Genomic DNA, 22752 nt, shown 5'->3' on the forward strand with positions numbered 1-22752 from the left:
GACTTTGAGGGGAGGAATGATACGTATAGCGTGTGTGGGTTTGAATTGTCAGGGTTTAGTGAAGTTTCACCGGGAAGGGAATCAGGTAGTAAGGATGTAGTTGGCAGTATGAATGAGTCTCTTCGGAGTTTGCCAGGAGTGTAAATGAGGTAAGTGTTTTGGTGGCAGAGTTACGAGAGATGTTCGGACAAGAGTTAGAAGGGGTAGATGAGATAGTGAATGGGATTTGGAGGAATGGTAGTGAGGGAGATGGTAATGGTAGTCTGACTGGAAGTGATCTGGGAGAAGTTGATGGTGGTGTAACTGAGAGTGTGTATGAGGGCTCTCAAACAAGATCCAGGGGACCTGCATCTGAGCATCCGTGGGGTGTTGCAGAAGGCTATTTAGTGTGGGTGTTGTGAGTGAAAGGAGACATTGTCAAATGTAACAGGGAAGGAAATATGGAGGAGTTATGAAGTTCCATTTGACAACGTCTGTGTGTGTGAGAGAGAGAGAGATGAGAGAGAGAGAGCGAGAGAGAGAGAGAGAGAGAGGGTGTAATTGCTGTATGGATGGTTAATGGCTGAATGGTAGGTTCTGGGCTGTCTGCTGGTCCTGTTGATTGTTAGAGTTCTGTGTTTTGAGTGTTTTTGAGTCAGTCTTAAGGGAGTCTTTGGTGAGAACTGGTGATGTTATTTGAAGGATTGGAAATTAGTTAATTTTGTGTTTTGTTTTGTTGTAGAGTTGTTGTGCCTGTGCTGTTGTTGTTTGCGCAGTGGTCTTTTGTTGTGTTTTTGGTTTTGTTGTTGTATGTGATTTTTTGTGTTGTTGTTGGTATTTCTGTGACCTCAACCAATGGACAGCTCAGGATAGACCGGAGTATCTGGAGTGTTGGTAAGTACGTGTGTTTTGTGTTGTTTTTGTTTTTGTTTTGTTTTTGTATAGGTGTAGGTCAATTGTCCTGCGTGTACTTGTTGTGTAAAGAAAAAAGTGTGACTGAGGGTGGATTTTGGCAGGTGGATCGTTTAGGTTAATGTGGGGGGATTTTGCACTTGTTTTTTTCTAGCTTGTGATCCCGCCACAGCAGGAAGGACCAGCTCTCAGGATGAGAAGCAAACAGTAATTCGGAGGCAGGAGGAACAAACTCTCAAAAGAGAGTCAACAGTAATTTGGAGGCAGGAGGGACAGCTCAGGATGAGAGGCCAACAGTAATTTGGAGGAGGCCGGACCACTCTCAGGTGAAGCCAACAGTAATTTGGAGGAGGAGGACCAGCTCTCAGGATGAGTCCAATGACCAGGGATCTTCCCAACCACCTGGTCTGGCAGAGGAACTCTTACCCAGCGAGAGCCAACGGATGACCTCTCAGGCCGAGAGAAACACCAGAAGGCCTCAAGAACGGATACCCAGAGGGAACACCAATGAGGATGATTCTGATGGAATAATCTAGAAGAGCGGCTCTGGCCAGAAAGAATGAACGTTTCTTTGAGTATGCTATGTCCCTTGATGAAGATTTCTAATAGAAGATTTCTGTCAAAGCGGGCAAATAGTCAGATATCTAGATCTATTCTTACAGATATTTTCCTTCTGGTAATTCTGTTGGAATAATCTAGAAGACCGGCTCTGCAGAAAGAAGGAACTTTTCCTGTGAGTATGCTATGTCCCTTGATGAAGACTTTTGATAGAAGATTTCTGTCAAAGCGGGCAAATAGTCGGATATCTAGATCTATTCTTACAGATATTTTCCTTCTGGTAATTCTGTTGGAATAATCTAGAAGACCGGCTCTGCAGAAAGAAGGAACTTTTCCTTTGAGTATGCTATGTCCCTTGATGAAGACTTTTGATAGAAGATTTCTGTCAAAGCGGGCAAATAGTCGGATATCTAGATCTATTCTTACAGATATCTCCCTTCTGTTTATTCTGTTGGAATAATCTAGAAGAGGGGCAGGAGGACCAGCCCTCAGATGAGAGTAATTTGGAGGCATTAGGACCAGCTTGCAGGATGAGAGCAAACAGTAATTCGGAGGCAGGAGGAGAAGCTCTCAGAAAGAGAGCCAACAGTAATTCGGAGGCAGGAGGAACAACTCTCAAATGAGAGTCAACAGTAATTTGGAGGCAGGAGGACCAGCTCTCAGGATGAGAGCCAATGACCAGGGATCTTCCCAACCACCTGGTCTGGCAGAGGAACTCTCACCCAGTGAGAGCCAACGGATGACCTCTCAGGCCGAGAGAGACACCAGAAGGCCTCCAGAAGGATACCAGAGCGACACCAGAAGATGATTCTGTTGGAATAATCTAGAAGACCGGCTCTGCAGAAAGAAGGAACTTTCCCTTCAAGTATGCTATGTCCCTTGATGAAGACGTTTAATAGAAGATCTCTGTCAAAGCGGGCAAATAGTCAGATATTTAGATCTATTCATACAGATATCTTCGTTTTGGTAATTCTGTTGGAATAATCTAGAAGACCGGCTCTGCAGAAAGAAGGAACTTTTTCTTCAAGTATGCTATGTCCCTTGATAAAGACTTCTAATAGAAGGTCTCTGGCAAAGCGGCGGGCATAAATAGTTCAGATATCTTAGGATCTATTCTTACAGATATCTTCCTTCTGGTAATTCCTGTTTGGAACTAATAATTAGAACGGACCGGCTTCGTGCAGAAAGGAGGAACTTTTTCCTTCGAGTATGCTATGTTCCCTTGATGAAGAATTCTAATAGAAGATCTCGGTCAAAGTGGGCAAATAGTCGGATATCTAGATCTATTCTTTAAAGATATCTACCCTTCTGGTAATTCTGTTAGAATAATCTAGAAGATCGGCTCTGCTGAAAGAAGGAATTTCCTTAGGGGCAGGAGGACCAGCTCTCAGATTAGAGTAATTCGGAGACAGGAGGACCAGCTCTCACGATGAGAGCAAACAGTAATTCGGAGGCAGGAGGACAAGCTCTCAGAAAGAGAGCACACAGTAATTCGAAGGCAGGAGGAACAACTCTCAAATGAGAGTCAACAGTAATTTGGAGGCAGGAGGACCAGCTCTCAGGATGAGAGCCAACAGTAATTCGGATGCAGGAGGACCAGCTCTCAGGATGATAGCCAATGATCAGGGATCTTCCCAACCACTCTGCTTCGATGACGCAGGAGTTTAGCTTCATAACGGTGTACCTCGTTCCGTTGCAATGTACCATTGGCAGGATTGAAATTCCGAAGCAACCATTTACCGGGCAGTACTTCTTCAACGTTATTTTGTGCACTGGCAGTCCTGATGGATTTAAGTTATTCAAAAAATCTTGCGGATATTGATGATAATTTTCATCTTCTATTGTGTCCGAGCTGAAATATTTGCAACTTTCTCCGGGGAAGTTGTACAGAAATTATGTATGAAAAATCGTAAAGTAACTAAGTTTATGGGAATAACCAGCCTCGTTTCACGGCCAGAAACAGCTCCGTTTCAGGGAATCCCTTCTCACCCCCATCCCCTACAAAGGAGGGGGGTAGGTTGGATGAAACCCCATTACAAACCGTCTTAGGGGTCCCCACCATAACCCTGCCAAGTTCATGCCCAACTGACCAGCCGTTTGGCCGTGATTGAATGACAGACAGACAGACAGACAGACATTACGCCCATTATAAGTATGATTATTATTAATATTATTATTATAATTATTATTATCGTTATTATTATTATTATTATCATTATATTATTATTATTATTTTATTATTTTCTTTTTTGTCCATCACAGTCCTCCAATTCGGCCGGGTGGTATTTATAGTGTGAGGGGGGAAGGGGGGGGGGGGAGGGGGGGGGGGGTTCTGGGTTGCCTCCTGCCTCCTTAGGAGTCCATCACTTCTCTTACTATGTGCGCCGTTTTTTTAGATCACACTCTTCTGCATGAGTCCTGGAGCTACTTCAGCCTCTAGTTTTTTCTAGATTCCTTTTCAGGGATCTTGGGATCGTGCCTAGTGTTCCTATGATTATGGGTACAATTTCTACTGGCATATCCCATATCATTCTTATTTCTATTTTCAGGTCTTGATACTTATCCATTTTTTTCCCTCTCTTTTCTCTTCAACTCTGGTGTCAGATGGTATTGCGACATCAATGAGTGATACTTTTTTCTTGATTTTGTCAATCAACGTCACATCAGGTCTATTTGCACGCATCACCCTATCTTTTCTGATACCATAGTCCCAGAGGATCTTTGCCTGATTGTTTTCTATCACTCCTTCAGGTTGATGCTCGTACCACTTATTACTGCAAGGTAGCTGATGTTTCTCGCACAGGCTCCGGTGGAAGGCTTTTGCCACTGAATCATGCCTCTTTTTGTACTGGTTCTGTGCAAGTGCCAGACATTCGCTTGCTATGTGGTTTATGGTTTCATTTTTCGTATTGCTCTTCCTACATATGGGAGCGATGTTATTCCCATCTATCGTTCTTTGAAGATATCTGGTTCTTAGGGCCCGACTAATGCCGCTGTTATCATTCCTTCAGTTTCCTTCTTTAGCTATCCCCTCAATAGCCATTGCCAGTGTCATCACTGGCTAGTTCTTTAGTCTGTCTCATGTATTGTCCGTGCATAGGTATGTTGTGGCAGTCCTCTGTTCTGTTTGTCATTTTCCTGTCTCTGTATATTTCTAGGCCTTCGTCTACTTTTATCAGTCCTTCCCATGCACTCTTGAGCCACACGTCTTCATTGGTTTTCAGATATTGCCCCAGTGATCTGTTCTCGATGTTGACGCATTCCTCTATACTTAGTAGTCCTCTCCCTCTTTCCTTTCATGTTATGTATAGTCTGTCCGTATTTGCTCTTGGGTGTAGTGCTTTGTGTATTGTCATATTTTTCCTAGTTATTATTATTATTATTACTGGCAAACTTACCCGTCTACGATGGGTGATAAAATACGGGTGCAGAAGTGAAAAATTTATATGTACTTTTTGTTCAGCAATATTAAAATAAGGGCAATTTTTATACATACCTACTACAGAACCTCTTTGTACACAATATTATCAGTTTGTCCACAACTTAATTTCAAGTTGGCAGAGTCAGTTGCTCTGCTCATCGCCACATACAGTTTGGCCTTGCGTAAACATGAGTGACGGCAGAAACACACCAACACGATCCAAAGTCTGGCCCTACACTTGTTTGCAGTGAATGAGAAGACCAGGTTGATGGGAAACTGTCTGTGCCGTAACTGGAACGGAAACTAGTTGTCTGAAGGCATCAGAGGAATCAGGGGGATGAACAGACGTTTGCCCGTGTGAGGGGCCATTTCTATCACTGCTTCGATGACGTGGGAGTTTAGCTCCATAACGGTGTACCTCGTTCCGTTGCAATGTCCATTGGTAGGATCGAAATTCCGAAGCAACACCTTACCGGGCAGTACTTCTTCAAAACGTTATTTTGTGCACTGGCAGTTCCGATGGATTTAAGTTATTCAAAAAATCTTGTGGATATTGATGATAATTTTCATCTTCTATTGTGTCCGAGCTGAAATATTCGCGACTTTCTCCGTGGAAGTTGTACAGATATTATGTATGAAAAATCGTAAAGTAACTAAGTCTACGGGAATAACCAGCCTCGTTTCACAGCCAGAAACAGCTCCGTTTCAGGGAATCCCTTCTCACCCCCACCCCCTACAAAGGAAGGGGGTTAGGTTGGATGAAACCCCATTACAAACCATCTTAGGGGTTCCCACCATAACCCTGCCAAGTTTCATGACCATCTGACCAGCCGTTTGGCTGTGATTGAATGACAGACAGACAGACAGACATTACGCCCATTACAATATGAAGTATTATTATTATTATTATTATTATTATTATTATTATTATTATTATTATTATATCTGTGTTTCTATCTGATTTACGAAAGTTTTTCTTTCATATTTGAAGACATTTTCCAGCCTACTGTGTTCAAGTTCCAAACTTCGGTGTTGCCAATTGTTTGCTAAAGATGTCAGCAGAATGAGTGGAATATGCAGTAGCTTATAAAATAAATCCTTTTATAAAGTTTCACTTTCACCATTGAATTATTAACCCGATTAGTAATCATTTAGTGTTTTAAGACTTTTTAAATACGGTTACATAAAGAAATAATTACACTGTTGCACCAGTGTACTAAATGAGAACACACTGCATCTGTCTAATAGCTAGAATTAGGTGGTGAACGAGATTATTCTCTCTCTCTCTCTCTCTCTCTCTCTCTCTCTCTCTCTCTCTCTCTCATTCGTGCTTGTGTTTTTCATTCATATTTCGTTTCTTTTTCAGTATCTTTTGCATCACAATCTTTTCAGAGTAAAGTCACTAGTACTAACCGCTTGCATTCAATATGCTTTGAAATACTATTAACTTATTTCTGTTTTCCACTAAGAAATTATTGCTATAAGAGAGGGGGTGGATGGAAAGATGGAATAGACAGAGAGGCGCAGTTAAAAGGAACGAAAAAGGGGGGGGGGGTGGGGGGGGGGAGTTACCAGCTAGGGGCTAGGTCAAAGTAGTACAATATATTTCATTTCCGTTTCATCCAAATAATTTAAACATTCATTCTATCATAGTCTGTCGTTTCCGACGTCTCAATCTATTAAGTTTCGCCCAAGAGTAAAGTATATGGCCATTATAAGCAGAGTGTATGACTTTGATTATAGGCCTATTAGTCTATCTTCCATTTCGACTAATCTTTGTAGACTTCTTTTTTTATCTTTGTTAGAATCAGTCTGTTTCTCTTCAGATGTTATCCAGTAAATCAAGACTCATCTGCATTTCATCTAAATTCAAAAACTCTTACATTTTTATATGAAAAATGTCATCTTAGACCAGAGAGCTTCTTACATTTCGTAAACCGACAAAGGGTTTAGGAAATTATTGGACAATACAAATATATTTCCATTGTTTCTCACGCTTACAATATATCAAATTTATCAGCTTACACAACCTTATTTCACATTCAAAGCCTCACATCGGCTGTCACTTTATTTTTTAATCAGGAATTAGGCAATTTCAGTAATTAATAATTCTTGGTGGATAACATTTTTATTGATCTGATAATTATGGGTTCCTTTATTATCTTCTACGCCAAAAAATTAACTCAATAACGTAATTATATACTGTTTACTGCCTCAATCATTATTTGAAGTTTTCTATTTGACACTATCGTCAAATTATTAACTTAGGTTTCAATGAGAGAAATTGGTATAATTTTCATAAGTTTTATTAGAAAAATATGGTATAAAAATGACTAGATTATAAATACATTTTAACAGGTACCTGAGAAACGGTTCAAATATTGAAAGTAGATCCCATTAAGATGATTTTCTTATAAAACTCGATACAAAAACACTATGAATTTCGTTTCTATAGACATTAGTCGACCTCTTCAATTACTGGTCCTCGACCTGATCGGGTCGAGTTATTACTGGAACCGCAGGATGACCTTGACCCTTGACCTGTTGTCCCTCCTCCGTAAATCTTGGCAGCGGAGAGGTCTTCCAACTTTGCTTCCAGCTTCCTCATCTGGTCTTCCAGCTCCTCCTTCTCCGCCAGCTGGTTCCTGTCGATCCAGGTGAGGGTCTCTTCCAGCTGGTGCTTCATGTTGGCCCTTTCCTCTTCGTTCAGCTTGTTGGAGACGCTTTCCTCACTCAGTGTGCTCTTGAGGCTCAGACACAGAGACTCCAGCTGGTTCTTGGCGTCGATCCTCCTTCTGCAGGGCGTTCCGCAGCGTACTTCTCAGCCTCCTGCACCATGCGATCGATGTCCTCCTTACTCAGCCGCCCTTTGTCGTTGGTGATGGTGATCTTGTTCGACTTGCCGGAGGACTTGTCTGCAGCAGACACGTTCAGTATCCCATTGGCGTCGATGTCGAAGGTGACCTCGATCTTGGGAACTCCCCGAGGGGGCTGGAGGGATGCCCGTCAGGTCGAACTTGCCCATTGGAGGTTGTTGTCTCTGGTCATCGCCCTTTCGCCCTCGTACACCTGGATGGTGACGGCAGGCTGGTTGTCTGAGTAGGTCGTGAAGACCTGCGTCTGTTTGGTGGGGATTGTGGTGTTGCGCTTGATCAGCGCAGTCATGACGCCTCCTACTGTTTCAATGCCCAGGGAGAGAGGAGCAACGTCAAGAAGGAGGAGGTCCTTAACTGCATCTGACTGGTCTCCTCGCAGGATGGCTCCCTGAACAGCTGCGCCATAGGCTACAGCCTCATCAGGATTGATGGATTTGTTCAGTTCCTTCCCATTGAAGAAATCCTGCAGCATTTTCTGTACCTTTGGGATACGAGTCGAACCTCCAACAAGGACAATGTCATCAATACTGTTCTTGTCTAACTTTGCATCCCTGAGAGCTTTCTCAACTGGGGCCAAAGTGCTGAGGAAGAGGTCAGCGCACAGTTCCTCAAACCTGGCACGTGTGATGGATGTGTAGAAATCGATTCCTTCATAAAGAGAGTCAATTTCTACATTGGCCTGAGTTGAGGAAGACAAAGTGCGTTTGGTGGGCCTTTCACGCTGTTCTCAGTCGCCTTAGGGTTATCTCTTGTTTCCGCTGATGTCTTCTTGTACTTCCTCTGGAATTTCCTGAATGAAGTGATTCACCAGACAGTTATCAAAGTCTTCTCCTCCTAAATGAGTGTCGCCAGCTGTTGCTTTCACTTCAAAGACTCCATCATCAATGTTCAGAATCGACACATCAAAAGTGCCACCACCCAAATCGAAGATCAGTACATTCCGCTCTCTTCCCTGACCAGCTTTCTTGTCTAAGCCGTAGGCAATTGCAGCTGCTGTAGGCTCATTGATAATTCTTAGCACATTTAACCCTGCAATGATCCCAGCATCCTTGGTAGCCTGTCTCTGGGAGTCATTGAAGTAAGCAGGAACTGTGATGACTGCGTCTGAAACTCTCTTACCCAAGTAGGCTTCTGCTGTCTCCTTCATCTTGGTCAGCACCATGGAGGAGATCTCCTCTGGGTTGAAGGTTTTAATTGTCCCTGTGCTCCACCCCTGTAGCTTTGCTTACCAGATTCGCTGACAACCTTAAAAGGCCAATGTCTGATGTCACTCTGGACTGTGGGGTCGTCGAACTTCCTCCCAATCAACCTCTTGGCGTCGAAGATGGTGTTGGTGGGGTTAATAGCAGCCTGGTTCTTGGCTGCATCTCCAATGAGTCTCTCTGTGTCATTGAAGGCCACGTAAGAGGGCGTGGTTCTGTTTCCCTGATCGTTGGCAATGATCTCCACTTTGCCATTCTCAAACACACCCACGCACGAGTAGGTGGTTCCCAAGTCAATGCCGATGGCTGGAGCTGCCATTTCTAATTCACTATGTTTATCAACTTGACACGTATGAAAATATTATTCACTTCACTTGAGACAGTTACTGATAATTTATCGCTCTCAAAGGACAAACTTTCACTTCACTTGCAAGAAAGTCGCTCTATGTAAACTTGCTCTGTATCGTGTGTACTCTTTGGCTGCAGATGTGGTTCTGAATAGCCCAGTCTGCCTTCCGCCTGTTTTATACAAAAGCCCGTTTTCTCTCGAAGGTTCTCAGGCGTTTCTAGAAGTTTCGGGGGGGACTCCTTTCGTTTCGTCACTCTCTCTCTCTCTCTCTCTCTCTCTCTCTCTCTGCATCTCTCTAGAAATGTAAAGAATCCCCACTCATCTTTTCCGGTAAAATTGAAGACCAATACCGATCGGTATATTTACCCGGTTTTGTTTATGTAAATGTCTTTTGTTTATGTTATATTTAGTACCATCTGTAGTTGTTTATACGTTCATCATCAAGTGGCTGATACTAAACACGTTAGTCCTTTTTTACACGATATTTTTTTTAATAAAAAGATGTAGGTTAAATAAGTTAAGTCCTATTTTTAACCTTTCGTTAAGGTAACCAAAGTATGACTAAAACATATTTGTAAATAAAAACAGACAAAGGCCTCAAAAACAAGGTAAGCCTTCATTTCTTTGGTACCATCTTGTAATAAAATGTCAAAACTAAGAGGGAGGGAAATGTCTTTAAACTGGTATAGAATACAAGTGAGAGTGTAAATCACTATAATTACCTCATGCCACCTGTAGGACTACGTGGCGCTGACGAAACGCATTGCCAAACTAATTAAATGGAACTAGTTTGTGTTTTATTGTTCCCTGGTCATCATTTTGCATAAACTGGATTAACAATTTATTTGCAGTTATCTTTGCCCCTACGAAAATAATATTTCATAAGCAAAACTCGCTTATAAATGCAGCATAAATATGAATATAAATAAAAACATGGTACTAACTATCTGGTTAACTGAAATCGCCTCCTATAATTATCATTCCGCCTATTATGATTTTAGTCAATTTGTCTGTTATTTCGGCGAATTTTCTAAATTCCCCACTCGCTAGCTATATCATGGCTTATTCATTATCACCTCAAATAGCAAGATGTGGACTAATCTCGAATTAGATGTTACTCAAAGGTGAACCGAAAAGTCCTTCAGTCTTTCAAGTGAGATGACAATTGGTTATGTTTTTGGTTCATTTCGTGAGTTATATGCGCTGTTTGTGTATGCTCGTACTCGTTATAGAACAAAGATAGCGGTAAAAAATGGCTTTTATCGTTTCCCAAATGATCTACACATCCCCACATATATTCGAAGTGTTTCAAGATATGCAGAAGTGCTATGTAGGCCTAATGTCAACCTCCAAAAACGCAAGAATATGTCCGGTTCATTGCCAACCCAACGGTTTTGCAAGAAAACTGAGGCAGGAGTTACTCACTTTCTGCTCTATAAATGTAAGGAAACTGTAGGAAAGTGTTACTCACTTTCTGCTCTGTAACTGTAAGGAAACTGAGGGACGACGCCTTTCCGAACAGATACCTTCATCTGTTTAAAAGCTCTGCTGTTAACTCAAGTATCTGTCACATTTTGTTTCCGTGGTTTGGTCTTCAATGTTGAATAGGGCTATATATAGTAGTTTTGATAACTTAGTGAATCATAGTGATATGAAGATACTTCTGTCTGATATTTTATTAATACGTTCTTAAATAATTTATCACTCGTTTGATTTTTAATGCAAGAAGATTATGCACGACCAAATCTAATTAGAATTAGGCCTATGTGCTAGTTTAGAGGAAAAATCAGTTTCGTGTGTGAAATAGGCCCATCTACTATTTGATTTGTCGTGGGGGTGGGTTCGATAAGGAACAGAGAGAGAGAGAGAGAGAGAGAGAGAGAGAGAGAGAGGAAAACATACTTGAAAATCATTAGCCTACATATATCTCACCCAGAACCTTAAATCGTCTGTGACTTTGACAATATTCCAACAGAAACATATTACTATTATTATTATTGTTGTTGTTGTTAAAAAGAATGGCAGAATTAAGCGAGTTGATTTTATGTATTGTTTTTTTCTATTTTCATTACAATTCACTTCTCAGGCTCAGCGATGTTTCTGAGTAACTGGCCAATATTCATATTGGGAATTTTTAAAAAATTATAAATGCTGAAATTAATCTTTTATTAGAACAGGATATCAGGTCCAGGTCAAGCAGGGGTCGTCGTCAGTGCCGGTATTATTCCGTAGGCGTAGTTCAGTTCGGGGCTGGGGTCGTCTTTGGTATAAGGGCTGGTATAGCTGGTATAGCTAGTATCACGTGACGTTTCGACCTTCTCGCAGGTCATCTTCGGACGAGTCGGTTGAAGAGACTGTAGCAAGAAAGTCTGCGGGGCGGTATTTATAGCGACTCGGACCTAGAATTGCATTCTCATTGGTTGGGCCGGTCTTGGGCGAAGTCGTGGATCTCGCCTTGAAGGTCTCGGGGATTCTCTCTTGCGAGCGCCACAGTAGTGTGCCTGGGGATGAACGTCAGGAATTCCGTCTGTAGCAGGAATCCTATCATCCTGTGGGGACTCCTGATTATCTGGCATTGTCGGGGGGTCGTTCGCTGCTCTCCGGGCGGCGGTGGGAAGGAGAAACGTTTCATGATTGATGTTTAAATTTGGTTTCTCCTTACCTATATGGAGGGCTTCTAGGAGGCGCAGACGTCGGGGATCCGTTGTCTTATCTATTATTTCGATATTAGAGATAATATCATTTCTCTTTACCCGTTTGTTATGAGCAGTCCTGGTGTGGTTGAATATGGCTCCTTTTTGGGCGTGGCAGGAGATTCGCTTGGAGAAACGCATGGAGGTCATACCGACGTATTTGCCGAGGCATCCTCGGACGGGGCATGTGTAACGGTAGACCACACTCGTCTTCTTAAAGGGATCCTGCAGGGGCACCAAAGGGTTGTTTCTCATCACCAGGCTGCTCGTCTTCTTCGTTTTATAATATATAATTATCTTAATATTTTTGTCTGGGTCGGCGGAGCTGACATTTTCCTCGATGATCTTTTTGAGGGCTTGTTCGTTCTCCTTGTACTTGATGGGCTCTGCAACGTCGGGGTGGGGTTCCTGTAGGTACCAGGCTTCCATATTTTTTCTTATTGATTCATCAAAGCACGATTGGTGTGTCCGTTGTCGACAAGGACCTGGGCAGCGTGCTCCAGCTCACTGTGTGTCATTCCAGGAGGAGCAATGTGAGAGGGCCCTCCTGACGAAGGCGCTGATGGTGGAGCGCTTATACCTCTCAGGGCACTCGCTCTCACCGTTCTTGCACATTCCCAGGTTCGTCGGCTTCGTGTACACCTTCGTGCTGAATTCGGAATCTCGCTGTTCGACAAGGACGTCAAGTAAGGGGAGGCGGCTGTCTTGGCAATGTTCAATCAAGAATGTAAGGCAGCTGTGGTCGTGGAATACACGTCGCAGCTGCTCTATCTCATCCTGGGAGTCGGCGCAGACGAAGGTATCATCAATGTAGTGCACGTACATCCTCGGTTTGCTTTAATTCCGAGGGTCTTCTACCAAAATATTATTAGTAGTTATTATTATTGATTATTATTATTATTATTATTATTATTATTTTTTTTTTTTTTTTTTTTTTGCTCTATCACAGTCCTCCAATTCGACTGGGTGGTATTTATAGTGTGGGGTTCCGGGTTGCATCCTGCCTCCTTAGGAGTCCATCACTTTTCTTACTATGTGTGCCGTTTCTTTTTTTTAGGATCACACTCTTCTGCATGAGGCCCGGAGCTACTTCAGCACTCTAGTCCAGATTCCTTTTCAGGGATCTTGGGATCGTGCCTAGTGCTCCTATGATTATGGGTACGATTTCCACTGGCATATCCCATATCCTTCTTATTTCTATTTTCCAGATCTTGATACTTATCCACTTTTTCCCTCTCTTTCTCTTCAACTCTGGTGTCCCATGGTATTGCGCATCAATGAGTGATACTTTCTTCTTGACTTGTCAATCAACGTCACGTATGGTCCTGGTTATTTGCACGTATCACCCTATCCGTTCTGATTACCATAGTACCAGAGGAATCTTTGCCTGATCGTTTTCTATCACTCCTTCAGGTTGGTGCTCGTGCCACGTTATTACTGCAAGGTAGCTGATGTTTCTTGCACAGCTCCAGTGGAGGGCTTTTGCCAACTTGAATCCATGCCTCTTTTGTACTGGTTCTGTGCAAGTGCCGGGCATTCACTTGCTATGTGGTTTATGGTTTCATTTTTCGTATTGCCTTCCTACATATGGGAGATGATGTTATTTCCGTCTATCATACTTTGAACATATCTGGTTCTTAGGGCCTGATCTTGTGCCGCTGTTATCATTCCTTCAGTTTCCTTCTTTAGCTCTCCCCTGTATCTGTAGCCATTGCCAATTGTCATCGCTGGCTAGTTCTTTAGTCTGTCTCATGTATTGTCCGTGCATTGGTTTGTTGTGCCAGTCCTCTGTTCTGTTTGTCATTTTCCTGTCTCTGTATATTTCTGGGTCTTCGTCTACTTTTATTAGTCCTTCTTCCCATGCACTCTTTAGCCACTCGTCTTCACTGGTTTTTCAGATATTGCCCCAGTGCTCTGTTTTCGATGTTGACGCAGTCCTCTATACTTAGTAGTCCTCTCCCTCCTTCCTTTCGTGTTATGTATAGTCTGTCCGTATTTGCTCTTGGGTGTAGTGCTTTGTGTATTGTCATTTGTTTCCTGTTTTCTGATCTATGCTGCGGAGTTCTGCCTTCGTCCATTCCACTATTCCTGCGCTGTATCTGATTACTGGCACTGCCCATGTGTTTATGGCTTTTATCATATTTCCGGCGTTGAGTTTTGACTTGAGTATCGCCTTGAGTCTCTGCATATATTCTTTCCTGATCGTGTCCTTCATCTCTTGGTGTTTTATATCTCCTCCTTCCATTATTCCCAGGTATTTGTATCCTGTCTCATCTATGTGTTTGATGTTGTTGCTCCCATCTGGTAGCTTTATCCCTTCAGTTCTCGTACTTTGCCTTTTTGTATGTTGACTAAGGCGCATTTTTCTATTCCAAACTCCATCCTGATGTCCCCAGATACAATCCTTACAGTCTGGGATTAGGGTATCTATTTCCTTGATGCTCTTACCATACAGCTTGATGTCGTCCATGAACATCAGATGGTTGATTTTGTTGCCTCTTTTCTTGAGTTGGTACCCGGCATCCATCTTCTGTAGTACTTTTGTCATGGGAATCATGGCTACTACGAAGAGTAGTGGGGACAGTGAGTCGCCCTGGAAGATCCCTCTCTGATATTAACCTCTGCTAGTCTTTTTCCAGAGCTTGTAAGTATTGTATTCCAGTTGCGCATTGTATTTTTGAGGAAGCTGATGGTATTTTCCTCTGCCCATATATTTTCAGACATTCTATTAGCCATGTGTGTGGTATCATGTCGAAGGCTTTCTTATAGTCTATCCATGCCATGCTTGGTTGGTGGTTTTCCTTCTCCTACTGTTCTTCATTACCATTTTGTCTATCAGGAGCTGGTCTTTTGTGCCCCTACACTTCCTTCTGCAGCCTTTCTGTTGGTGGGGTATGGTGTTTGTCTCCTCTAGGTAGTTGTATAGCCTTTCACTGATGATACCTGTTAGTAACTTCCACATTATTGGTAGGCAGGTGATAGGCCTGTAGTTACTGGCTATATTCCCTTACTCTGTCTTTTTGTAACTAAGGATGTTCTTTTCCTGGTGGTGGTTCATCCATTTGGGGTGCTTGGTGATTTGAGATACAATGCTGGAGTTGTTCTGCTATTCGTGGGTGTAGGGCCTTGAAGTTTTTGAGCCAGTATCCATGGACTTCATCGGGACCTGGGGCTTTCCCAGTTTGGCATTTTCTTTAGTTGGTGTCTGACTGTGTCTGTAGTGATGGTCTCGTGAACTCTTTGTTTTATTCTCCCTGTTTCTTGCTTCCTTGACTTCCTGGAGCCATGTTGCATGTTTGTTGTGTGATACCGGATTGCTCCATATGTTTTCCCAGAGTCTCTTACTTGATTCGGCTCAGGAACTTTCTGGGTGGTTGTCTTCCCCTCTTAGTTGGCTGTATAGTCTTTTTCTGGTTGGTTCCGAATAGTTTGTTCTGTTGGTATCCCTTATTCCTGTTCATGTACCGTTGGATCTTGTGTGCTTTGGCCTTAAGCCTCTGTTTTACATCTTCTATTGTGTGTTTAGTCCCCCTCTCTTGTACTTTGTATATTTCTCGTTGAGTTCCTCCCTTGTTTTCTTGCTTCTTAGCCTTTTTTCTGCCATCTCTTTCAGTTTACTCAAGTCAGATCTCATCACCATGATTTGCTTTTCCAGGCGCCTTTTCCAAGGAGGTTGCTGTTTTGGTTTCTTTCTTGTTGGGTTGGTTGTGACGGTGGTGTTGGTGTTCGAATCCCCATCAGTTCTGCTACTAATCTTGCTCCTTGCCTGCATATGTCAAGTTATTTGTTTCTGTGATACTGGTGGTGTGTATTAGGCCCATTATTTCATTGACCTCACTGTTTTCTCCCTTAATTTCTTGGTTGTTGTAGGCTTTCATGGAGGGGATCTTTGTCCTCTCTGTATCTGGCTCCATCCATTGTCTAATCTTTTCTACCCATTCCGTCCTCTCTGTTACTTCGTCTTGGTTTTCTTCGTGTGTCGTTGTTTGATACCATCATCCTCCTGTCGTATTCTGTGGCATCGTCTCTCAGTTCGTCTTCGTGTAATTCGTTGTCGTGTGACATTTCCCTTTCCAGTTCTTCTCTTTCTGTTGGGGAGAGCCAGTTCTTTTTCTTTATGTTCCTTACTTGGTCTGCCAGCCTCTGCTCTGTTTAGGGGGGGGGGGGGGGGTGTGTTATTCCTCTCATTCCAGGATGTTGACCAATCTTCTTCTATATCCTCTCTCCGTCGGGTTGCTTCTGATGTAGCATCTCCATATTTCCTTATTTTCTTCTCTTGTCCATTTCTTCTTTTTGCGTCTGTAGCTCCAATCTCAGGCTGTTCATTACTGTCGTTGTGGTGATCAGTTTGCTGGATGACGACCTCCAAGTACCTGACCGTCTTCCCCTACAATTGGGTTGATACCTGGTTGCCGGACGAAGCTCCTCTGTTGCCAGAGGTTCCATTTACGTCGTTGTCGTTTAGTTCCATCATTTCTTTCCATCATTGCTGAGTTTTGCTATTTAGCCCATAGCTGGACCCTACCCATCAGGGATAGGTACTCATTTACAGCTGAGTAGACTGAGGAAATTATGGTAAAAGAGCTCCTTTCCCAAGGAATCAACGCCGAGGAGAGCGGTCACCCATCCAACGACTGACCAGCCCCAATGTTGCTTAACTTGACTTAAGTCTATTGACGACCTAACCCACTCCTCCACGGCGCCACATTATTATTATTATTATTATTATTATTATTATTATTATTATTATTAATATTATTATTATTATTATTATTATTATTATTATTATTATTATTATTATTATTATTATTTTGGTCTCACATTCCTCCAATTCTACTGGGTAGTATTTATTGTGGGGGGGGGGTGGGGGGGGGGGTGTGTGTTCCGGGTTGAATCCTGCCTCCTTAGGAGTCATCACTTTCTTTCTATGTGCGTCGTTTCTAGGATCACACTCTTCTGCAGGAGTCCTGGAGCTACTTCAGCCCTTAGTTTTTCTAGATTCCTTTTTCAAGGATCTTGGGATCGTGCCTAGTGTTCCTATGATTATGGGTACAATTTCAACTGCCATATCCCATCTCCTCCTTATTTCTATTTTCAGGTCTTGATACTTATCCATTTTTTCTCTCTCTTTCTCTTCAACTCTGGTGTCCCATGGTATTGCGACATCAATGAGTGATACTTTCTTCTTGATTTTGTCAATCAACGTCTGTTCTGATACGTCCCGGAGGATCTTTGCTTGATCGTTTTCTATCACTCCTCGTACCACTTATTACTGCAAGGTAGCTGATGTTTCTTGCACAGGCTCCAGTTGAGGGCTTTTGCCACTTTGGAAGATATTTTCCATTCTGTGTGGTCAAGTTCCAAACTTCGGTGTTTCCAATTGTTTGCTTAAGATGTTAGCAGAATGAGTGGAATATGCAGTGGCTTGTAAAATAAATTCTCCTACGAGTTTCATTTTCACCATTGAATTATTAACCCAATTAGTAATCATTTAGTGTTTTAAGACTTTTTAAATACGGCTATATAAAGAAATGTTTACACTGTTGCACCAGTGTACTAAATGAGAGCACACTGCATCTGTCTACGAGCTAGACTTAGGCGGTGAACGATATTATTCTCTCTCTCTCTCTCTCTCTCTCTCTCTCTCTCTCTCTCTCTCTCTCTCTCTCATTCGTGCTTGTTTTCATTCATGTTTCATGTCTTTTTCAGTACCTTTTACATATTCTTTTCAGAGTAAATGTCACTAGGGCTTAATGTTGCATACAATATGTTGAAATACTATTAACTTATTTTTGTTTTCCACTAAGAAATTATTGCTATAGGAGAGGAGGTGGATGGCAAGATGGAAGAGGTAGAGAGAGGTGCAGTAAAAGGAACGAAAGGGGGGACGGTTGGTTTGCAGCTAGTACAAGATTAGTACAAGATATATTTCATTCCGTTTTATCCAAATAATGTAAACGTTGATTCTATCATAGTTTGGTGTTTCCTACGTCTCAATCTATTAAGTTTCGCCCAAGGGTAAAGTATATAGCCATTATAAGCAGAGTGTATGACTTTGATTATAGGCCTATTACTCTATCTTCCATTTCGACTAATCTTTGTAGACTTCTTTTTTTATCTTTGTTAGAATCAGTCTGTTTCTCTTCAGATGTTATCCAGTAAATCAAGACTCATCTGCATTTCATCTGAATTCAAAAACTCTTACATTTTTATATGAAAAATGTCATCTTAGACCGGAGAGCTTCTTACATTTCGTAGACCTACAACGGGTTTAAGAAATATACAACTGCAAATACATTAATTTGCCATTGTTTCTCACGCTTACAATTTATCAAATTTATCAGCTTACACAACCTAATTTCACATTCAAAGTATCATATCAGTTGTCACTGGAATTTTTTAAATCGGAATTCGGGCAATTTAGTAAGTACTAATTCTTGGTGGATAATGCATTTATTAATATAATAATTATGGTCCTTTATTATCTGCTACACAAAATTATTGATATGTAATTATATATGTTTACCATTTCAATTAATTTTTGAAGTTTTCTATTTGATGGTATCGTCAAATTATTACTTAGGTTTTAATGAAAGAAATTGGTATAATTTTCATAAGTTTTATTAGAAAAATATGGTATAAAAATGACTAGATTATAAATACATTTTAACAGGTACCTGAGAAAAAGGGTCAATATATTGAAAGTAGATCCCATTAAGACGATTTTCTTATAAAACTCGATACAAAAACACTATGAATTTCGTTTCTATAGACATTAGTCGACCTCTTCAATAACTGGTCCTCGATCTGATCGGGTCGAGTTATTACTGGAACCACAGGATGACCTTGACCCTTGACCTGTCGTCCCTCCATAAATCTTGGCAGCGAGGGGCTTCCAACTTGCTTCCAGCTTCCTCAGCTGGTCTTCCAGCTCCTCCTTCTCCGCCAGCTGGTTCCTGTCGATCCAGGTGAGGGTCTCTTCCAGCTGGTGCTTCATGTTGGCCCTTTCCTCTTCGTTCAGCTTGTTGGAGACGCTTTCCTCACTCAGTGTGCTCTTGAGGCTCAGACACAGAGACTCCAGCTGGTTCTTGGCGTCGATCCTCTCCTTCTGCAGGGCGTCTTCCGCGGCGTACTTCTCCGCCTCCTGCACCATGCGATCGATGTCCTCCTTACTCAGCCGCCCTTTGTCGTTGGTGATGGTGATCTTGTTCGACTTCCCGGAGGACTTGTCTGCGGCAGACACGTTCAGTATCCCGTTGGCGTCGATGTCGAAGGTGACCTCGATCTGGGGAACTCCCCGAGGCGCTGGAGGGATGCCCGTCAGGTCGAACTTGCCCAGGAGGTTGTTGTCTCTGGTCATCGCCCTTTCGCCCTCGTACACCTGGATGGTGACGGCAGGCTGGTTGTCCGAGTAGGTCGTGAAGACCTCGATCTGTTTGGTGGGGATTGTGGTGTTGCGCTTGATCAGCGCAAGTCATGACGCCTCCTACTGTTTCGATACCCAGGGAGAGAGGAGCAACATCAGAAGGAGGAGGGGTCCTTAAACTGCGTCTGACTGGTCTCCTCGCAGGATGGCTCCCTGAGCCGCACCATAGGCTCAGCCTCATCAGGATTGATCGATTTGTTCAGTTCCTTCCCATTGAAGAAATCCTGCAGCATTTTCTGTACCTTTGGGATACGAGTCGAACCTCCAACAAGGACGATGTCATCAATACTGTTCTTGTCTAACTTTGCATCCCTGAGAGCTTTCTCAACTGGGGCCAAAGTGCTGCGGAAGAGGTCAGCGCACAGTTCCTCAAATCTGGCACGTGTGATGGATGTGTAGAAATCGATTCCTTCATAAAGAGAATCAATTTCTACATTAGCCTGAGTTGAGGAAGACAAAGTGCGCTTGGCCCTCTCACACGCTGTTCTCAGTCGCCTTAGGGATCTCTTGTTTCCGCTGATGTCCTTCTTGTACTTCCTCTGGAATTCCTGAATGAAGTGATTCACCAGACAGTTATCAAAGTCTTCTCCTCCTAGATGGGTATCGCCAGCTGTTGCTTTCACTTCAAAGACTCCATCATCAATGTTCAGAATCGACACATCAAAAGTGCCACCACCCAAATCAAAGATCAGTACATTCCGCTCTCTTCCCTGACCAGCTTTCTTGTCCAAGCCATAGGCAATTGCAGCTGCTGTAGGCTCATTGATAATTCTTAGCACATTTAACCCTGCAATGATCCCAGCATCCTTGGTAGCCTGTCTCTGGGAGTCATTGAAGTAAGCCCGGAACTGTGAATGACTGCGTCTGAAACTCTCTTACCCAAGTAGGCCTCTGCTGTCTCCTTCATTGGTCAGCACCACCAGAGGAAATCTCCTCTGGGTGAAGGTTTAATTGTTCCCCTGTGCTCCACCTGTAGCTTTGGCTTACCAGATTCGCTGACAACCTTAAAAGGCCAATGTCTGATGTCACTCTGGACTGTGGGGTCGTCGAACTTCCTCCCAATCAACCTCTTGGCGTCGAAGATGGTGTTGGTGGGGTTAATAGCAGCCTGGTTCTTGGCTGCGTCTCCAATGAGTCTTTCTGTGTCATTGAAGGCCACGTAAGAGGGCGTGGTCCTGTTTCCCTGATCGTTGGCAATGATCTCAACTTTGCCATTCTCAAACACACCCACGCACGAGTAGGTGGTTCCCAAGTCAATTCCGATTGCTGGAGTTGCCATTTCTAATTCACTATGCTGAACTTAGTATTGGCAGTAAAACAAAGTATATCTTAGCTTGACACGTACGAAAATATTATTTACTTCACTCGAGACAGATACTGATAATTTATCGTTCGCTAAGGACAAACTTTCACTTCACTTGCAAGAAATTATCTCTATGTAAACTTGCTCTGTATCGTGTGTACTCTTTGGCTGCAGTTGTGGTTCTGAATAGCCCAGTCTGCCTTCCGCCTGTTTTATACAAAAGCCCGTTTTCTCTCGAAGGTTCTCCGGCGTTCTAGAAGTTTCGGGAAGACTCTTTCATTTCGTCACTCGATGGAACCAGGTCTCTCTCTCTCTCTCTCTCTCTCTCTCTCTCTCTCTCTCTCTCTCTCTCTCTCTCTCTCTCTCTCTCTATAGAAATGTAAAGAATCCCCACTCATCTTTTCCGGTAAAACTGAAGATTATATCAAACAGTACATTTAACCCCTTTTGTTTACGTTTATATGGCTTTTGTTTATGTTATATTTATCGTCTTAAGCTGTTGTTTATACATTCATCGCCAGATGGCTGATACTAAACATGCGAGTCTTTTTTTATGCTATATTTTTCTATGTAAAATAAGTTAAGTCCTATTTTTAACCTTTGGTTACGGTAACCAAAATATGACTATAACATATTCATAGATAAAACAGTAAAAACCTCAAAAAGGTTATGGCCTTCATTTCTTTGGTACCATTTGTAATAAAAATTTCAAACTAAAAAGAGAGAGGGAAATGTCATTAACTCTGGTATCGAATACAAGTGAGATCGTAAATCACTATAATTCCTCGTCACTTGTATGACTAAAGTGCCTCTGACGAAACGTATTGCCAAACTATCTAAATGAACTAGTTTGTGTTTTGTTGTTCCCTGGTCACATTTTGAATCAACTGGATTCGAAATTTTTTTGTAGTTGTCTTCGCCTTATGAAAATAGTAACTTCCATAAAGCAAAACTTGCTTATAAATGCAGCATAAATAAATGAAAATATAGATACATGGTACTAACTATCTGGTTAACGGAAAATCGCTTCTATATCGTTTTCACCGATTATGATTTTAGTTCATTTGTCTGTTTTATTTGGTATGGTTCATTTCGCGAGTTATATGCGCTGTTCTGGCTGCTTATTCTTGCTGAAAAAAACAAAAAAAAAAAGATAATGATGAAAATTAATTAGCGTTTTTATCGATTCCTCATTTCCAACATCCCCTACTATATTCGAATGCTTCAAGATATGCAGGAGTGCGCTTTATAGGCCTAATATCAACCTCCAAAAACAAGAGTATATGTCCGGTTTCATTTTGCAACCCAAACGGTTTTGCAAGAAATTCAGGCAAGAGTTACTCACCTTTCTGCTCTATAACTGTAAGAAAACTGTAGGCATGTGCTACAACACTTTCCTGCTTCTATAAATGTAAGGAAAATGTAGGAAAATGTTACTCACTTTCTGCTCTAATAACTGTAAGGAAACTGTATGCAAGAGTTACTCACTTTTTGCTGCTCTATCACTGTAAGGAAACTGAGGGACGACGCCTTTTTCCGAAAAGATACCTTCATCTGTTTAAAAGCTCCTGCTTTGGTTTTTAACACAAGTATCTGTCACATTTCGTTTCGTGGTTTGGTTTTCCTGTTAAATAAAGCTATATACTGCAGTTTTGATAACATGGTGAATCATGGTGATATGGAGATACTTCTGTCTGATATTTTTATTAATACGTTCTTAAATAATAAATATCACTCATTTGATTTTTAATGTTAGAAAAAAACCATGCACGGCCAAGTTTTGATTAGAGTGGCCTATGTGCTAGTTTAAGGGGGAAATTTCGTTTTTTTTATTTGTGTGAAATAGGGCCTATTTATTTGATTTGTCGGGTGGGGGGTCGGGTCGATAAGAGAGAGAGAGAGAGAGAGAAGAGAGAGAGAGAGGAAAACTTACTTTAAAAAATCAGTAGCCTACATATATCTCACCCAGAACCTCATCAAATCTTCTCTGACTTTGACAAGATTCCAACAGGAACTTCTTCTTCTTCTTCTTC

General features: G+C 42.1%; 2 pseudogenes; both read right to left on the reverse strand.

Moving 5' to 3' along the window:
• The window catches only part of LOC135227169 (heat shock cognate 71 kDa protein-like), a 33645-nt pseudogene extending 24186 nt beyond the window's left edge, over nucleotides 1-9459 (reverse strand).
• Nucleotides 9460-18627: 9168 nt separating this feature from the next.
• Nucleotides 18628-20913, reverse strand: LOC135227170 (heat shock 70 kDa protein 1-like; annotated as a pseudogene).
• Between the last annotated feature and the right edge of the window lie 1839 nt (nucleotides 20914-22752).

The sequence above is a fragment of the Macrobrachium nipponense genome, chromosome 15 (genome assembly GCF_015104395.2).
Source record: "Macrobrachium nipponense isolate FS-2020 chromosome 15, ASM1510439v2, whole genome shotgun sequence".
Classification (NCBI taxonomy): domain Eukaryota; kingdom Metazoa; phylum Arthropoda; class Malacostraca; order Decapoda; family Palaemonidae; genus Macrobrachium; species Macrobrachium nipponense.